At 42.9% G+C, this 20390-nt stretch overlaps 1 long non-coding RNA gene across 1 annotated transcript in view; it reads right to left on the minus strand.

The window, feature by feature from the left end:
• LOC136776858 (uncharacterized) overlaps positions 1-20390 on the minus strand; it is a 73096-nt gene that overhangs the window by 9348 nt on the left and 43358 nt on the right. Inside the window, exon 3 of the long non-coding RNA XR_010823163.1 lies at positions 2789-2931. This is a non-coding gene — a long non-coding RNA (uncharacterized lncRNA). The remainder of the gene's footprint in view (positions 1-2788; positions 2932-20390) is intronic.

The raw sequence follows: 20390 nt of genomic DNA on the forward strand, positions 1-20390 counted from the left end.
AAAGCGTTTGCGGTTAGACGTGTGTGGCAGTGCGCGTGCACCGAAGGAATGCGAGCGCCATCGGAGAGGATGAAGGATAGAAGTGACCGAGAAAAGGGGAAAGGGAGGAGGGGGTTACGTCAGGGACTCAATTTAAATGCCCGGCATTGCTGAAATTGATTCGGAATGACCCCTGACCCCTGGTCTCGTTGTCGTCTCTTTGTACCCCTCCCCTCCTTTTACCATTTAACCTCTTTGCCTATCCAGTAAGACGACCAGACGCCACCGGGAACAAAACCGAAACACCAAGAGGATAAACAACGAGATAATAGAGAGAGAAAGAGCGAAAAAAAATTGATTCTCTTAGTAAGAGTACTATTATTTATTATACATATATATATATATATATAGAGCTTAAGGATGTACATAATACTATATGGCGCGACGACCATCACCGATAAGCGAGCGCACATAAGCGCGTTAAAGGCATTATAGCATTGCAGAATTTTATGGGGAAAAGAGAGCACGGGAAAAATTTAATTTATTTTTACGCGTTTTGTTTACGCGTCCGACTGGCAAAATTGCAAAAGGAATTGAACGTGCTTTACGACAGAGCTGATGATAATGGCGCGCGAAATGGGCCGCGAGTGATTATTATGATTAAATAATTATTTAGCCGCTTAATTTAATATCCAACTTTAGAGGGCAGTAACAAAATTTATAGCTAACGTTGTATTCTTATCCCTCGTGCCACTGACAGAGTCCGTAATTCATCGTCAGTTTGCCTCATTACAAAGAAGAAGCTCGTGTTTCATCCAAAGCTATACGGTCGTACAGGGTGATCTACATATTAGAAAGCACCATAATTAACGCACTATGCCATTACAATGGCTCGCGATATGTATTAAATTATCACGTAATTACCCGAATGAATTGCGCTTATCCGATGCTTAATAAATTCTCTATACTAGACCCCTCCTCCTCCTTCCACCCCCCCCCCCCCCCATTCCTGCATCTCAAGAAGCTACGCATTCCGATTACAAGCATTCTCCAATTTATCACAGCCACCCCCTATCCTCTATATATATATATATATATGCATGTATAGAGATAATTCGTGCGATAATTAATGCAAGGTTATATATCTTGCAATTTCTTGAGTGCTATCATACCTGGTGTATAATCTTCTAGGAAAACATTTTCTTTCCACGAGGCGTAATTATGGAAGCCGGACATTATTTCTTTCAAATGGGTTAACGCAAAACAGGATTAGCCCCTAATTGCTTGAGTGTATTGCGGACTCGCTCGTTGTTTCCGACCACTTAAATTCAACGCTGTAAAGGAGTCACGGGCTTTTCTCCTTTTTCACGCGTTGCTAGACACGTACAAACGCGTGCAAATACTCACATGCACGTGCAAACACACACATAAACACACGTTTATCCAAACGATTTAATTAACTAGCTGGGATTAATTCACCTTGAACGAGGGATACGGTTTTCTCGCATGGCACGCTTTGAAATTTTCTGATTTGTAAAATGTCTAGTATATACACATACATATATATATATATATATAAATATTTATACCGAGTAATACTAATTAATTCCATCCATGGACAAAGCGTCAAGTAAAAAGTTTTGCCTGCTAGTTATACGATGGCTTAAGTGTATTGCACTTTACATTGTTTCCGGTGTTACAGTGTAGGTATATTAGGGGGGGATATAGGTTGACGCGACACGCGAGCAAATTGTCAGTTGGAGGAACTGGATGAAAACCATCGGGGTCGCGAGGAAGCGGAATAGCCGCAGTGAACACGCCCCACCCACCGTCCACGCAACGTAAATCATCCTTTTCCCATGATTTATTTATGCCCAGATCGCGTGCCCCGGGGGCGTGGCTGAAGCGTGCGTTGTCGTGGCCGCTCTTAATTTAATTTATCGCTACCCACCCGTTACACTTACACACCAAGATTACGATCGTCGGTTGATTCGCGATATGCGACCTGTAGCCCCCCCCCCCCCCTCCCACTCCCTATTCTAACGAAAAACTCCTCTAATCTTCCCTACCCCGCCTTATTCGCGTTTACACGATTCATATATACTATATACTTCATCGCAAAAAGAAAATACACCTTTTTCTTGTGTGTAATAGCCACGTCAATTTCTAATCTGGTAATTTAATCCCAGCTAGTTAATGTTTAAATCTCATAATATTCAGAGTATATTTACGTGTCACTCGGTCAAACTGTATCGTTCCAATATGTAAACAATACGCGTTTACAGTTTGGCAAGGCCGAGTATCCCGATCAAAAATAAACAAGCTTCGTCCTTCAAATACTATAGGAAGACTTGTTATTGTATTGCTACTATGGTTTGTTATGGATAGAATGCACAGTGAGAAAAAATTTCTTCGTTATAAAAATAATTATTGATACTGTGGAAAATCAATGGTTTGTTAAAACTAAATAGGGGTATTTATTTGCAATGAATAATCGAATAAAAATTTGTTGGAATTAAAGATTATTTTCTCTCAGTGCACGTGTTGTACGCAACATGATGATACTGCATACATCGAACTTTAAATAAATAAAATATGATTGTTAAATTATAAAGAGTTAACGGTAAAATCTTAAAAGATACAGAAGAAGGAATGAAATAATATTTCAGCTGTTTTAATCGACGTTTTACACACTCGGAGAAATTTTACATAATTTTTCTTACTGCAGAATATTGTTTAAAAATTGGAACGAATCATTTGCTTTAAATTGTAAATAAGATGTAGATTTAAATAGTGGTGTTGTTCCTACCTTTATTGTTGATGGTTGATCGAGAAGACAAGTCACCTCCGGACAAAAACACGTCGAATCTCACTGCGCGAGCGCCTCACGAACACTGGAAGGTTGATGAAAAAGTCCAAAATTCTTATACATATCCGTGGTCATCCCTCCTCCTGCAATCAAAAGAATTATTCGTTATAAGCACGTCTACATGTGACATTGGATAGACTTTGTTTGTTTTCTTAATTTTAATACAAAATTTATGAAGCAATAAAGGGTCGAGCATTCCACGCTTTCATAATTGAGTTAAGGACGACAGACGACGTTAGATATTATAGTCTATATATATATATATATATACATCATATTGTAGTCGGAGAGTAACTTTTCCATCTTAGGGCTGGCGGTCGTTACCAATTGGGAAGCAAAGATCTTTCTGGCAGCTCCTCTATTAGTTGGGTGGAGACGTCTTGATTTTACCAGTGCTTTAGGAGGAAAGGGTTAAACGACAGGATGGCAAGCTGTAACTCGGTAGCTACACACGTGGAAGAAGAAAGCGCGAGAAAAATAAGGGTGGAACTTTGGAGAAATAAATGGAAAGTTCCTTAGAAAGTTTCTGTGAGAGCGAACGTGACAATACGCTCTTTCGCTTGGTCGCTCGAGTATTGTTCTTTCGTACATACATGAAGAACCGTGTGATCTACCTGCGCGTGTGTGTACGCGTGTCCATGAATCCGTGTGGCAAACTAACGAAGCAGCTTTAGAAATAGAGGGAGAAGGCTGCTAGTAACGAGCGTAGCAAAAATATGAGAAATATCAAATAAACTGTAGAATAAAATAGTGTAGGAACGTCTATAACGCCAATAAAATGTAATTACGCGTTTTCCTCCTGTATACATCGAGGCTAACGCTATTACGAATTATGAGAAAAGCTTGCGAGAAAAAAAAAGAGAGAGAGAGAGGCGAATAATAACAATAACAAGAGAAGAGAAGGAGGGGAGTTGGCAAGGTTGTTAAAGCTGCAATGTTTAGGCTATAAAGTAAACAGAGTTGCTCTTTCGGGTTTTAAAGAAAGAAGGTCTAGTAACAAAAGGGACGCCAGCAAATTGTGCTTTTTCGAGCACTCGTCGCGGTAATTAGTGGTCGTCGAAACTTTTCGGATTAATTAGCCGTCGTCGCGTTAGTCCCACAGAGAGAGATCCTGTCTCCCTTTGCTCTTATTTTGCTCGCGCTACTAATGAGATTAGAAATAGACGGTAATCTTTGCAGCTTGTAGAGCAGCAAAAGAAAAAAAATCAATGTTTTTCCGTATAGCAAACAAAAAAATAACGCACCATCGAAACAATAAAGCGTGTTATCTCGAAAACACGACGACTGGCGCTATTTCAGCAAGTTCTACTTATATATACGTACTGAGGGTGTGTATATACATACATATATATACACACAACATGATCTAATAAATAAAGGAGAAAAAGTTGCGAGGTGTTTTACGGGACGCTAAATAACATTAAGGATCTCGGGATGTGTTGGCGAAAGGGCGTTAGTTCCTAAGCAGGAAGTTTCATGAAAAGTTAAAAGGTCTCTTAGAGCGAAGCTTTAACGCGTTTCCCTGTGTTTTTCCTCGCGTCATATCGGTGCTGCTATACGGTGTATTGGATTGGGAGGGAGGAAGGGGTTGGTCGTAGGAGAGAATAAAGAAAAAGCAGCGAGTGTGTAGCGCGTACACTGTTATATCGTGGTAGAAGAGCGGGGTGAAATTAACGAGAGCGAGAATACGGGCATTTATAAAAGGAAATATTATCGCAGGCTTGTCATCATCCAGGGCATTAATCCAATCGCGCGTGTTTGCTCGTAAAGCCGCAGTCATCCGGGATGTGCGTAAACCACATTGGCGTCAGGGAGATAATAAATTCGTGCGGCCCTTTCAAAGAATCGTTTTTCACCGTGGAGGCCGCTCGGTGTTTATACCTAACGGATTTGAAGCTTCCGAGAGACATAAAGAGACTCGACCAGCGGCTTCGACGTACAAAGAAGCCCGAGAGCTATCGTTTTGCTTCTATCCTTTCGTATAGCTTCGTAGTGCATGCTATATATACTGTATATACATATATAGCGAGAGTCTCTCTCTCTCTCTCTCTCTCTCTCTTTCTGTAGATCGGTGTGCGTCTTTGAGTTTGTGTTTATATGCACGTTCATTTTACACCACTACTACTAGTATGTATATGTACGAAGAATAGGGGGGGCCTTGCGAGAGAGCCACGATGCACGGTCGTATGTGTACGTCAACGAGCAAGCTGTGTATGTGCATGTGTGGCAGTATATACCATGGTGTATATATATATAGGCGAGAGAGTCAGAGCCAAGTTCGAATTGCCCGCGCCTGAGGCTCATGACCCCGAACATGCCCCGAACACAGCCGGGGAGACTTCTTTGTTGGCAGGATCGAAGTAGGCCAAGCCTACTTCCGCTTTCCACCACCATCGCTGCTATAATACCAGCGCGTTAGCATCGAGCTGCTGCCGATATGTACAGCTCTCTCTCTCTCTCTCTTACTATACACGAAACTTTCTATGTATATACCATATACGTTGTTCAAATTTCAATTTATCGATATATATATCCTCGATTTAACAGACATGTATGAAATACTTTAGGCGTGCAAAAACGATTCTTCTCTCAGTTTTTAATTTTGTTTCTTCTACGATTGGAGAGATATAAAAAATAGATATAAACAGCGTTTTAGAGTTTTCCGCTCGAAGAAGAGAGACCTCTACTATCCCTTCTTTGTTCCAGTATCCCGTTGGCTTTTTTTCTCGCCTCCGATCCCTACCCAATCGTTCACTTTTAAACGGTCCGTTTGACATTTAACTTCCGCCATTCTTTGCAAGCGCCCTACACTTTTCTCCGTATCAATTCAAACCTCTTTCTTCCTCGGATTAGAAACGGAGATCCAAAGACGATCGACGCTTGTATTATATTTCACGGATGAAATTTCATAGAAGAGGTTGGAGAGATTTTCAGCATAAATTGCGCCAATTACCGGCATCGTTTATCTATATATATATATATATATATGTGCATGTACTCGAGAGGCTGCTGGAGGTTGAACAGATCTACGAGCTGGTTAAGATGCACCGCGACAAAAATGGTGGCGTAGTATTTCATTTGCAGGGAGCAAGGGGCACTTTGGCTTTTCGTGGAATCGAGAAGAGCGCGCGCGAGAGAATAAAGAAGTAGGAGTGTGTAGGAGCGAGAGGAGAGTCGAAAGCATTTGTTGTACAAAGCGTATAATTGTAGAAAAATCCGTTGTAAAGTGGCTGGAAAAGTGGAGGAGGAGGTTGGGAGGGAAGGAAGATTGTGTCGAGGAGGCCAAGTAGTTTCTTCGCACGGAGGCTGAGTAGACAAGGAGTAAAGGGGGGTGGAGGGTGGGGATGGGTGGTTGCTCCATTAACGGATTAAAATGCTTAACGGAGCGATGCATTGAGCGATCTCTCGTGATCCGTGGGAAAGTCAAACGTGTCCGGTGGAATCGGCAGCGGCAGCGGCAGCGCGAGGAGCATCAGGCAGGCAGGAAGGTAAGGAAGGAAGAGATATCGAGTTGCTGCTTTCTTCGTTTCTCCAATTTGCTTGCGCGCGACTGTGTCGTTGGAGAAGATCACGCGGGGATCTGGTGCACGTACCGTGGAAAGATCCAACGCGTCTGCCCGGGAGCCACGAGAATTCAACCTAACCTAATACACACATACGTTGCGAACTACGCTCAACAACCTAAGAACGTAGTAAGGTAATGGCGGGGACCGAGATCCTCCATAGGATAGCCGGATCAGAGATACTCATTTCGCAAACGTGAAACTGCTTTGGCGAGGGACTCCCCAATTTCATCTCGTCCACTCGCCTCTAGTGCTCTCTTGCACTTAGCCCTCCAGCCAAAAATATTATCATCCATTTCCAAAATTCCTTTACCGGATCTATGTACATATATATATATATATATATATATACACAATTTTTAATATTTTTCCCCGTATCTTCTTGGCGATAATCTAGAATATAATTGAAGTCGTGTGGTGGATCTTCGTGTATGAGAGCTAGAAGCAATGTTATATAGGAGGCTTTTGGTTGTGTAGTGTGGGAAGGATTTATATCCTTGCTTTGTATTATATATATATATAGTGAGTGAGAGAGAGAGAGAGAGAGAGAGAGAGAGAGAGAGAGAGAGAGAGAGAGAGAGAGAGAGAGAGAATGGAAGTAGTTGAACGCAGGACCGTGGAAGGACTCCAATAGAGAGACGCAAGTTGGCTGGTTAGAGAGAGTCTGGCCAGTATTATTAATCGACATTTACGTAGCCAGGCGAACGGTAAAGGCCGATACTCCCAAGCAGCAGCCAGGGACTACGAAGCAACATTAAACTTGCTTTTACAACGCTCGTCGCTTCTCTCCACGTGACCTCCCTCTCGACACTATTGCCCTTTCTTTGTCACGCCTGTGTGTATGTACCATCTACGTAAATATACCTCGCTAGCTATTATTTCGTTATACCTCGGCTGGAACCTAACGAGCTTCTGTGCAGAAAGGAGGCACACAACTGGAGTATTTAAAAAATGCATTTGCGCATTTATAGTAGAATTGATGGGATCGTTCTAGCTTATATATATATATATATATATATATAGTGGTGCTTTTCCTGTATCTATATCGTGTCGATCATTTCTGGGTCTTGAATAATAGTGTAGGGGGAGGGGGGATAGATTAGTATTTATTTGGAAATTAGTTTGATTTAAGGATAGAAGCTCTTATCGTGGTACTGGTATATACTTTGAAGGAATAATTGCCAGGACTGTCCTCAAGCTTGGATAAAGGAGTTGGGGTAAAATAAATTGTTTGGCATAGCTGGTGTAGACGATGGTTATTACGAGATAAGGTCATCGACTGCTCCATTCGTTTCCCGCACTAATTTAATAGTCGCTTGAATTGAATGCTTTAAAGCTCGCGCAGCCCCCTCTAATGGCTCGTACATCTCAGTGACGGCGGCGGCAGTTCGTTCCAGGGGTGGAAAAGGGGCGGGACGCTTCCTGGGAAATTCGCCCAAGACGAGAGAATCTTCATTGGGACAGCTCGTTACGCAATTGGCGCTCGAATTATTTGCAACCGCACCGAGAAGCTCGAGATTCCATTGGAATTTCGAAAGAAACTTCGGAACAATCAAAATGGATCATTAACCATTTATTGATTCTACAGTAGGGGTGGGGGAATGATGGTTATCGTGGAACGAAAATGGAAGACCAAATTTTAACTATTAATCGTTTTGACATTATATTTTTTAAGACACAAAGGTTTTTCGTTCGGTATTGTACATATTTTGAACGACCAGCATTCGAATGTTTTCTAATTCTTCGTGGATGCCAGGATATCCTGGGAGGGTTTGAAGGAGAAAAGGGACAAAGTATATAAGGGAGAAGAGGGAGAAGAGTGACTTCGATATGCAAATCAGACGGGATATAACAGTTTGAAATGCCGCGTGCTTCACCGGAAAACGGGAGTCGAGTGTTTTCTCGTGTCTAGGCTTAATCAATCGTTGCAACATTACGCATACGTTTATTCCTTCCTTTTAATTCCATCCGTATTATCCAGCCTAACTTTGAGGTAACACACAGCTTTCAAAGAAATTAATTCTATTGCAATCAGTGGATTTCTAAGAATTTTGAGGCCAGTGTTACTTCGATCGTAGACACAATAAGATGTAGAGGAGAGGAGAGGAGAGGGGGAGAAGAAAGGGTATCTGTTTCCATTTATTGTATTCTCTTCTTTTCTTACTGTCTTTCGACAGTGCATCCTTCGTATACTGTTTTTCTTTTTTCTCTGCTCTCTACCTCAAAGGATCTCTTCCCTTCCCCCTCCCTCCTCTTTCCTTCTTCAAGCTTATTGCGCTGCAACTACACGTATATATATATTCGTAGTGGTACCGTGTATGTAGTACACGTATCCATAGTTTACAACACCGTCTAGACTCGCCTATATACCTATAGATTGCAGGCTGAATCGCATTGGTAGCCCACGATTACCGCTGAACGATCATTGAATATCATCATTAAATTATTCGCAAAAAGGTATCTCGGAGTATTATCTAAAAATGCCCGGAAATACCGTGTAGTTTATCCGGATAATATTGCGCTGGATCTACACTGCGAGTCTTATCCTATAGGAACGATTCTGGAGAACGAGTTGCATTGGCGAACCTCGATTACCGCGGAAGGATCATTGAAATTTATTCGCACAAAACGATATCCCTGCGAGAATAAATGGAAACACAAAGTGCGCAGTATATTTATCATTGAATGTACTCAAGAAAATGGGTAAAATAGTTATGTATATCTCGGAGAATGCTCGAATAAAAGGATATAAAGGTAAAAATGCCGAGAGATCTTTCGAGATTGTTCCACACGCTTTAATTAAAGTATCAATAGACGAAGAAGAATCGTGCAATCGCAGTGCAGCTAAGGATAGTACCTACAGCATCTTACTGGCGAATCCATATTCTCGACGAGTAGTTTTTTCGCGAGTGAAACATTAAGGAATATGGAAAGCAAGGTGCACTCTGGCTGAATATTCCCGCTTGAGCCGCGTGCGAAACGAAAGAGCGATCGTTTGCGGATGTAGCAGCTCCTTAGGATGTACAAGATGAAGAAATACTTAGCTCTCGGTGGGTTTAATAATTTATTTGAGCGAGGGTTTATGATGCCTAAATTATGATGGCATTAATGTTCGTTTGCATATGACTGTCAGCCCTTCTAGGCCTCACCCCGTTTCGGTACTTTGGCACCATCAACCCCTTTTATTCACTCCCTCCTCCCCCCCCCCCACCCACCACATACATACATGCAGAGGGGATGTTTTACGATCGCAGCTTAGCAGGAGTAATCGGGCTTTTACTTCTGCCCGCAAGCACGTACGAGATTTTCGCCTCTGCATCGATGATGTTTCTCCTCCTCTACCTATCAATTTCCTTTTTTCTCCACACTCGTCTAATTTATCTCTTCTTAGGCCGCGCAATTTATTCGCACGCTCGCTCTAGCGGTGGCCAGCCTATATATGTAAACATATATATGTATATATACGCGAGAGATTGACGCCCTCCTGCTAACTGGAACACGCCAACTGCATTAAGCCATTTAAATTTTCCTCCCATACAGTATATACCTGCGTAATATACATTTACGCAAGGTGCAGCATTCCTCCGTTCTGCTTACTTCATTAGTGGGAACACGAAAGGCGAGAAGATGCTGGTTGGAATTTTTAACGAATCGAATAAAGCGAGGTAAAAATGTCTCGAGTTGAAGATTGGTAAAGTCGGAGAAGTTGTTTATCAAAGGATTGGGAAAAATGTGTATAAGATTGACCAAGGAGGATCGTTAAATTGCGGCGAGGTTGGCTTCGATGTCGAGGAGGAAAAATTGGGGAAAAATCAAGGAGGGAAGCACTTGGGCGTAAGTGCATCCTTGGGGAGGGGGGGGGGGGGGTTGAATTTTTTCTCGCAGGTTAATTGGTGGGCGAGGAAGGGGGAGGGGGATGATGCGCACTTTTGTTCAAAGTTCATAGGCGTGTGCGCGCGCCAGGGTCGATTTCATGTAATTTTCGGTGGTTCGACGACTGCGTTGAGCCCTCGTGTCGATTTTTAACGGAATCTCTTATTGGAAAGGGTTTTCGAGTGGATATTGGAGCAAGTGAGAGCTTCGTGGGGAGAGGAAGGAGTGAGGGAGGGAGGGGGGGGGGGGCTTGAAGGGTTTCGGGAGAACGCTGGAGATTCCCCCTTTGGAGTACACTCCAAGAGGCGTACAGCGGGCTTATCGATCGCTTCTTGTCTCGTCGTGGATTAGAAAGAAGCGTATACACATCCGTGAGCTTTCGTGCTCGCGCGTTATTGCGATTCGCCGCCGACGCTGCCGCCGCCGATCGTGCTCGCCGCTAATCCAGCCACTGCGCATTTCTACTTCCTTACTCGATTTTACCTTCCGTAGGATATCACCTACCATCCGCTCTCGTCCCGTTTCTCCACTTCCCTTGCACGATTCAATAAGCTTCTAACTATATACACGACGACGTTTCTCTCTACAGTTATTTGTCTCACCTTAAAAACCTTTAGAAAAATATTAAATGACAATGACTATATATAGAAGACGGTTTAAATTACGTTCGATACCATTGTACCTATACATATAACTATATAAAAACGTATACCTCACGTCGTTTGGGTATATAATTAAAAGACAAAAATTTTCTAAAAATAAATAGTTTTTTCGTTTAAACGAGACACGCATTAAATGTGTATATATATATATCTGTGATGATAAATTATGGCCTGATTAATTCTGGAAGGTTCTAATATTTCCGACAAAATTCCAAATATAGTCTGGCTTGAGTATAAAACGAGGATCCGAATATTAGTACCAAAAGCTGGATGAAACGCGAAGAGTTGGAGGAGAGAGAGAGAGAGAGAGAGAGAGAGAGAGAGAGAGAGAGAGAGAGAGAGAGAGACCTAGGATATATATTATACAGTGCAGACTTTATAGAAGTTCGTGTTAGGACATCATGGTAGTACGAAGCGTGTTTGTAAATAAGATGAGAGGAGGTGGGAGTGAAGAGAAGATAAGAGGGAGAGAGGGGGGTGGGTGTTAGAGAAAAAAGAATGGATAATATAAGAGAAGAAAAAGCGTTGACGGGGATACAAGATAAAATCATACGGATCAGAGTTCGTACAAGATATTGTAAAGAGGGAGGGAGAGGATACGCGAAGGCGGAGAAATAAAGACGAAAGGAGAAGTAGGGGGAGTCTGTGTAGGACACGAAATGGAGCAGGAAAGTATATATAGACGTAGTGGCACAGATATTGTACAGTATGTATGGAAGGATGCTGCGGAGCAAGGTTCCGGGTCCGTAGCCGATAAAAAGCGGCGGTTCCCACGAGCATGGCTGGCCTACGATGAAAACCTCTCAGCCGGAGGCTGCTGTGCAAGGAATTAGAGCCTCGACCTGCACCAGAGATGATTCTTCCCTGGAAGGACCCGCTCTTGCCACCTACGATTCGCGCCTCTCTCTCTCTCTCTTTGTTAAATAAAAGGTTCTCGACGAAGGACAAGGAACAATCTATATATATATATATATATGTAGATATAGAGTAACTACAGTAAAAGGAAGGAAAGAAATAATAAAAGAGGAAAATTCGTTTCGTTTAATTCTCTCCTTCCTTCGCATTTCCTCCTTCTCCATCTGGTAATTGTCCGTTTGGTGCACGCGATTTTCTAGTTTCTTCTTGGAAGGATCCTGACTCGTCTTATATCCATTAATTTGCCAACTAATTTTATTTATGTGTGTGTACGTATTTGTGCGTGTGTAGTATTTACCGAGTTTAAGCAATACGAGTAGGAAAAAAATAGGGTAGGCACAAGGGGAGATGTAGATTTGGAAAATTTTCTGAAATTGTTGTACTTTGAAGATTTTTACCCCCGTGGACGTATTCGGACCTTTGGTATATCCAATTTCGGCATTCCTCGGAGGTTCGTTCCATCTTGGTCGATATTAATTTCAGTCGCGAACGCGAAGAAGCACAGAAAAAAAAAATTGAGGCGGCCGTGACTGGACTCGGGCTCTTCGCGCTAGCTGCGCCGGTGTACTTCCCGGGATAGAATTACGGACTTATAGCTGTTATTCTACGAGCTGCATACACCGCTACGGTTTGTTTGTATGCGATCTTGGCCAGGAAATTTAATGGATTAATGAAGCGTTCCGTTTGTTAACGAGCGAAGGGAAGTGCACTTTCCTATAAAGCTCCGTTACCGTTTCCAAGAAATTTCAACGATTGTCGGGGAAAATTGAAGAAACTTTATGGTGAATCACTTCTGTCACGCGACTTCTCGTGAAACGACTCAAATTTTTATACGCGCGTATATTCCGCGCGCGAGATGTTTCCTCTCCGAACGAGCATAGGCTCGGAGAGATCGTTGCTAGCTAGTGGAATAATAATAATAATAATGCAGAGAGCGTTTGCAAACTTTTATCGAAATTAACGATTGAATTAATAAAGTGTATATAAATGGCGCGATACGTTTGAGGGAGGAGGTTCGAGACAAGAAATGGGATAGAGTCGCGACTACTCTTGACTCGGTGGTGGTTCGGAGGTGCAGGATGGCTCGTCGAGTAATTGAAGATGGAGAGAGAGAGAGAGAGAATGGACAAAAACAAACATCCTAATCGTCTCCAAGGGAGTCGCTTCGCAGTTGGAATAGAAACACTTAAGTTAGCTTGGTTTCGTGGGTGAGGCTCGGTTGACCTGGCAGGAAAAGTAAAGGAGGGGGGAGGGAGTTGCCGCAGGAAGAAAAAGGATGGAAAGAGGATCGAGGAGGAAAGGCAAAAAGTCAAGTGAGAGTAGGTGGTAAACGCGCAAGCGAGAATGGAGAAGAACCGACGACGACGACGACCATGAAGAAGACGACGAAGACGAAGGAACCGATGCGACGGTAGAAATGCTGCCAACGTCATTTCCCGTCAAAGTGCCGTTAAGAAAACGTTGGACAAAGGAATAAAGCGGCCTGGCATCGCTGGTAATGATGAGGATGGCAAGGAAAACTACCGTTGAAATGGGCCAACTGCCAAAGAAGCGAGAGTGCCAACAAACGGAAGTGGTAGATGGATCATCCGATAATGCGAAAAAGAGCCCTTCGAATCGACCATTGCGTTAAGAATGAGCAATGCTTAGAGATGTTTCGATCAAATGTCTTGTACATAGACATATAATAAAGGAGTCGGTTCTTTTTTTAGATTTTCAAGGTCAAAGTGTACAAATTACAGCAATACTATGACTTGTATCGAAAGAAATGAGAAGAGAGGCGTAGAGGATATATTTCGGAATAAGGATGTTACCTGTATATATATGTATGTACGTGTACGTAGGGTTAGTGGGCGAATTAAGAAGGATGTGAAATGTCGAGCAGAGTGCAGGCAGGTGGGGAGGGAGGGGCGCTCGTTAGGGTGTACCAGGAACAAGAGAAGAGGAAGTGAACGAAACAAGAGTTGGGGGATAAGTAAAATAAGAAGAAGGATTTCTAGTGGGAGCGAGAAAGAGGACGCGACGTAAGCGGAGCGTCAAAACCGCAGACTCGTGCGATTTGATAGCCGTAACTCACCGGAAATACATTAGAACCGGACGCTGGCTCAACTTCCTGCCTGGAGCTCTTGCACCTTTGCGTCCTTCCTTTCCGCCACTGAAATTACGCCCGCGTTCGCTCGTCAATAATAAAAGCCTCGACTTTTATCGCCTTCGCGAGAATTCAAACAGCCCACAACTATTAACCCCGCGTCCCAGCGAGTATCCTGAATACCCTTCTCCCTCCCACCCACCCCTCTTTATCCGCCCACCAACACCTTTAACCTATAAAATCATCCCCCTTCGTATTTCCTACCATTTCTCAAACTCCTCACCGCGATCCAATTATCTTCGCAAATCTTCCTGATTAATTTCACTCTCGGAGTCTGTAAAATTATCAGTGCCTTGTTATTTATAATAACGAATCTCGAGGCAGACTCACTCAGCGTTAATTAACTCTTTCGAGTAATTCTGTAATAAGAGATTCGGTTTGAAGCAGTCTGTGTGAATTTTAAAACATCTGTGTGTGCGTGTGTGTGTGTGTAAAAGAATATTGTTGACAAGAGTGTTTGTGTTAAAAATAAAAAGAGAAAGATTTGCCAAGATAATTGTCCAATTATATTGGTACTCGTTTATACATATACACAATGGATAAGAGAAGTGCATTGGATTGTTACCGAGACTTATAATTTGGATTTCTTGGGCAAATTTGATACGTCGAGGGAAAAATACGTTTCTCGAAGGGCGTACAAGGGCACGTTCGATCTTCTGGAGACATTGGAGCGATGGTTGGGTCAACTTTGCGTCAGCAGAGCAAGAAGAAGCATCTTTTTCGTTGCTCTCCGATGGCGGCGGCAGCCTCCTCTTCGTTTCTTCCTCGTCTACCCCTCGGATTCTCGGGGAATATCAGCGGCTCCCTCGTGTGTCGCGAGCATTGTAGACGCGCGACAATCCAGGAGACCCGCAACGTGTTTGCGGTACCCTCCCCCCTCTCATACTCCACTATCCCCTACCACTCCCCACCCCCTCTTCGTCAATTCGCAAGAAATCGATCGATTTCCTTCGAGGGACCCGAGTCACGGCAGGAAATTTGATATCAGCCACGAACAGGGTGCTGAAATCTCATTTTCGAAAGAGCTCCCCCCTTCTCTCCCTCCCTCCCTCTCTCTCTCTCTCTCTCTCTCATCCAAGTAAGGCCGTCACCGATAGAATTTTTATCGAATTTCATTTCTATTGTGCCAGCCACGATTTTACCTTATCAAATAGCTTCACGCTGCTCCCCCGACACATGCCTAGACTTCTCACTTGTTTTCCTATGAGAATTACACATTGGACGCGAGAGTAAGTATCCGAAAAATGCAGAGATCGACTCTCTCTTTCTCTCAGGAGGAACCAAACGAATACTCAATTTCATTTAAACCGCAATTATATAAAATATGGCTGCGGATATCGTGTCAAGTTTTGAAGCTTTGAGAGAGATAGACGCTTATACTATATAGTGGTAGGCACGCGTGCAAAATTCATAATGCTTTAACGCGAAAGAGGAAGGCAGTAATCTCTTCTTCATTAAATTTGGTCTGCTCTGTGCCTGCGCTTGCACGCTGAATCCAATTCGAGCAGGTAATCCTGGGAAAATGGGACTGTCTACAAGCTTGAAACAAACTTCTCCAAGAGTCCAACTATAACGTCACTGTGATTTAATTAGTTTCTTGGCTACCACTCGTTTCTTCTTACAACTCTTCTTCCTCCATATCGATCGAAACGACTCGTATCAATTATACAAATAATATCTTGCCTCTGATCGACGTGGTGCTAGAATATTTAACGTACACTCTAATATATTTTATTAATTTTTTAATCGTGAAAATTCTTTTGCCCACGAGGACAAAAAATCTCTCTCTCTCTCTCTCTCTCTCTCTCTATATATATATATATATATATATATATATATATATATACAGAACCGATCGACCGTTTAGCTGCAGCAGCCCCGATGATAGGATACTCGGTTAAAGCACAGTGATTTTTCAAGGTGGCTCGCGACTAATGGCTCGCTTCCAGTTGAAATTTTCAGTGTGCCCATTCCATTTGTCCATAGGAAATCGAAGGTACACTATGGTATAGGTAAATATCGTGATTTTCTTTCGGCCCCGTAATCCGTGCCTGCACTGCTTGGCAGCCACGGACGCGGATCGATTCCCAAACGCGGCACTTTGCTTCGCGTCTCGAATCTTTAATGAAAACCTTACAAATTTAATCTCTAAGCTCGAAATCAGTATTGCTACTACCGGTCTCTCCCCCCCCCCCCCCCCTCGCTGCTCTTCCCATACCAAACAGGGTTGAGAATTAAAGCACAACGACTCGATTGGAAAGAACGTGAATTAACGCGTTACGAGCTCTCGTCTCTAATGAGAGAGCAACTAAATGGTGTATAACAATTAACAAAATTTCTTGCCTTTTCTGGTACGAGGAAAGGGGAGGAGACAAAGCGAAGAATTTCTTAATTGTGTCGTTTATCCTTGGCAACGAGTCAATTGAGAAATGTTTAGTTTGGTTTTCCGGTTGAACCTTGGAATTTCCGGTTGTCGAGTAGGCGTGGGTGCGTGAGTGAAAAAGCTGGCTTGAGTTTCTAGCTGGGTGGGGGAAGGGTGTAAATTACGCTTGTTCCCATGGCACGGGTACTTTTCACCCCATCCAGGGTACTACGCTGGATATTTATGTTACGAGTTATTAAGAGAAAGTTTCAGCTTTAACGTGGGAGGATAACGTCCCACGCGATACGAGCCTCGCAGGAAAGTCTTGGCTGGGCCACCCTAGTTGCGATATTAGCGCCACTATAACCTACACTCTTGAGAGGGAAGGAGGGAGAAGGCAGCCAACTCGCTTCCTACTTTGCAAACGCAGCCATTTCCTTCGAATTTCATCCCTCGACTCTTAGATTTCTCACTTTATGTATATATATATGTATATACGTATACAAGGTTATTGGCGAGAACCGATTTCACCCTGTCGACTGATACAAAAATAACTCAACGATTGTCTCGAGTATATATAATCATATATAGTAGACTGTTCGAAGAAGCAGCATTTATGCAGGATTGAAAAGCTGACTGCGGCGGATAGAGTGAGAATGGCAGATGGAGTATAATCGTTAGGAGAGAAAGGCCATTAGATTTTGAATAAAAAAATTCGGCTAGCTATCATTCATTGGGGATGGTGCGATAAAGTTTCAGTCAAGCACGATCCATTTCACGCTGGGGATATCTGTTAACGTCAATACGCGATATCCCAGGCCGGAGAGGGTTGGCTTGCTCGGAAATGTTCGCTGCGACCCTAATGCCGCGGTGCCCCGAAGGAAATTGACTCCACTCCGGACAAACATTTTATATTATAGGGTTACTTTGTCAACATCCGCGCCATCGCACGATTCAACCCGCGAACCACCGCCTCCATCTCTCGAATACATTGCTTTTTTACCTCGACCTTCCCCTCCTCGGATAATCCTTCGCGTTTTCCCTCTCCACCCCTCCCATCCCTTCCTCGCCCCTAAGGTCTTAATACACCATATATATAGCATTTCTCGTGCTAACAGCATTTGTCCAAAAACTGCGCACGCCTATATATGGAAAATTCACGACGACTCTTTTCTAACCGATCTCGAATTATCCCTAAATAACGTTCGGTCTTCAAGGTACGGAAGATCAAGACCGATAATCGCAAGTAAAATTAAAACTGCGGGGACCCTTCGATCGTTACGACGTTGAACTAACTCGCAAGCTCGATCATTCGTAAAGTTCAAGGTTGTTCCGAATGGATTTTTTGTGTGAAACGTTAAGCACATTTGGACTGACAAAGCTCGGACGATCGGCACGAATCGACGAATTTTTCTCAACGACGTTTTATCGCGTTGGAAAAATTTCCCGCGTGGTTGATCGTTTTTCGCTTTTCACGGTAATTTATCCCCTCCCACCTTCATCCTAGCTCTCTTCATTTATTTTTCACGTACTTCTTGAACGTGGCTCCTCTTCCCTGCGCCCCCTCTCGTGTAGAGAGAAGAAATTGATCGCTATAGCCGAGGCAGCAGCTATCGTACTTTTATTATCCAACGCTGCGAAACGCTTCGTTATTCCTGCTGGCTTACGAAACACGGCGGCACCTCTCTCCTCATCCCCATGCCTCCCATTTGCCTTTTGCCGGGCAACCTTATGGCTATAACCATAGCCACCACGCCCGTTATTTTCCGTTTAGAAGCGCAACTCGGAATAGATAAGCAGGCGCCGGCCAGGATGCACCGAAGCCCGTCGTGAAGCGACATTTAAATTTTAAGCACTTCCAGCGCGAAAGTAGACTCCAACTAACTACCCTCATCCCACCACCCTGCATCTTTTCCACCCCGTCTCTCTCTCTCTCTCTCTCTCTCTTACTCCACGGAGCTACCCCTTCTCGACTCTCTTACCTCACCACTTTTCCTTTGCTCGCTCCTCGATTCTTACAACGTCCACCTATACACTCTCGATATTAGACCTCACCCCCCCCCCCTCCCCTCTCCCCCTCCAAGCGAACTTAACTTCTTATTGAGCGCAACGCCATTAATTCCGCAATCTGCCCGTACCACACCCCTACCTCCTCCAATTTTCAAAACTTAACTTGCACGGATTTAAAAATAATCACGTCTACGTTCGAATCTATTTTTTCATCCCCAGCATTGCTCCCTCCGCGATCCCTAAGAAAACTAATTATTCTCTTTAGTCAGCAGTTTCCTCACGGCTATATAGGGACTCCTCTACCGTGTTTGTAATTTTCTATATACCGTCTTGCTTATATTTATTGATTTGTTTTTTAGTTGCGAATTTTCAGTAAAAAATTCAAGTTAATCGCGTTTATATAACGAGCGAGCTGGCAATAAATCGTCCCTTATTCATTATGTGGGCCAATGGCATAGCGCTGGAAAATCGTCACGATTGATTTAACAGAAACGCACGATTGTAAAACTGAAATATGTATTTTATCGCTCGATCCCTTCTACGCGGCTGCTCTTATAGTTTTTCGTTTTACTGAAAATCGCCATTTATCATGCTTGTCAATTAAGCGTGTGTAGCGCTGCATGCTGCATGGGGATAAAAAAGGGAGAAAAATGGGGCAAAGAGAATAACCGTTTTTCGGTTACTGTGCGTTACAATTTTTATAATCGATATGTCTACTGTTAAAACGTATCGTTAAAAATCGCAAATGTTTCGCGAGTAGTCTCGTTTATCAAATATTCGAACGCGAAATAATTTTAAAACTCGAGTTTTATCGTTTTAACAACGATGCTCCGTGTATTTGGGCGGAACAAATTTTGGGAAATCCACAAATCAACATTGCATATATATATATATATATATATATATATAGTGTATTTATATATACGCGGTAAGATATTTTTAACCAGGGGTGCATGCTAGAAATAAGCACCTGTGTACATTTTTATTTGTAACGAGATAGAATCACGCCAACGAGTTATAGCATAGTAAATTATAGTTAATTGAACGTATTGTAGGGAGAGTTAATTTTAACCTGGCTGTATCTTGTTTAAATCCCGTTTTGAGCTCCGAAAAGGACTGGAATACGGGCCATGAAGAAATAAGTTTCTGTAGGTTTCGCAGTGATATGGTAAGTGGAGGGCATGAAAAGAGAAAAAGAGAGGGTTGAGGGAGCGGAAGAGAAAGAAAGAGAGAGAGAGAGAGAGAGGGAGATAATCGTCAACGAGTTAACGAGGTTACAGCTGGTTTTCTGCACATTTGCGAAAAACACTGGTGGAAGCTAGGAGGCTTCCGAGTACTGGTGGATATAGCGCGAAAGATGAAAGCTGATGGGCCAACCGATAATAATGTTTTGCCCCTCTTTAAGCTCTCGGCGATACGAGAAACTGCCCCCTTTTCATTCTAAAATTAATTCGCTCTTTCTCTTTCGAGCATTCAACTATAGGTATGCATGTAGCTGAGCGTTTTCCTATTATTGTCCTCAACTCCTTTATCATTATGATATTTTTATGCGTTAATAGCTTAATAAAGAATCAATTCAGAGCTCGGCTATTTTTTCTTATTCTCGGCTACATTAGAATTTTTTTTATTCAACTCTCAACACACCAATCGAATCGCATTTAACGATATCGCGGCGAATTTTCTGCAATATAAGAAAGCTAAATGGGAATGTTAAATGTGATTTGGTGGTGTGGACGAAAATCCTAATACCAGAATTCTCATAAAAGGGTATTTCGGGGTAGGAATATGGATAACGGATGCATTTTGTAATGTTCACATGAGGGGCAATCAGGCTGGGAATACTGGAACGTGATAAAATTATATTAGCAAAAGTTCGCCCCTTTTAGGATCGTTTAAGTTTATTGCTCACCGACGACGCGACGGCCGCTAGTACGATTCTATTCCAAGATTCTTGCACCGAAAATTGTTGGATTACGTCCTCGACGAATTCCACAAGTTTCTTTAAAGC

This window comes from Prorops nasuta, unplaced genomic scaffold, assembly GCF_024137725.1.
Source record: "Prorops nasuta isolate Cenicafe-Biocafe unplaced genomic scaffold, Cenicafe_Pnas_1.2 PNAS00010, whole genome shotgun sequence".
Classification (NCBI taxonomy): Eukaryota; Metazoa; Arthropoda; class Insecta; order Hymenoptera; family Bethylidae; genus Prorops; species Prorops nasuta.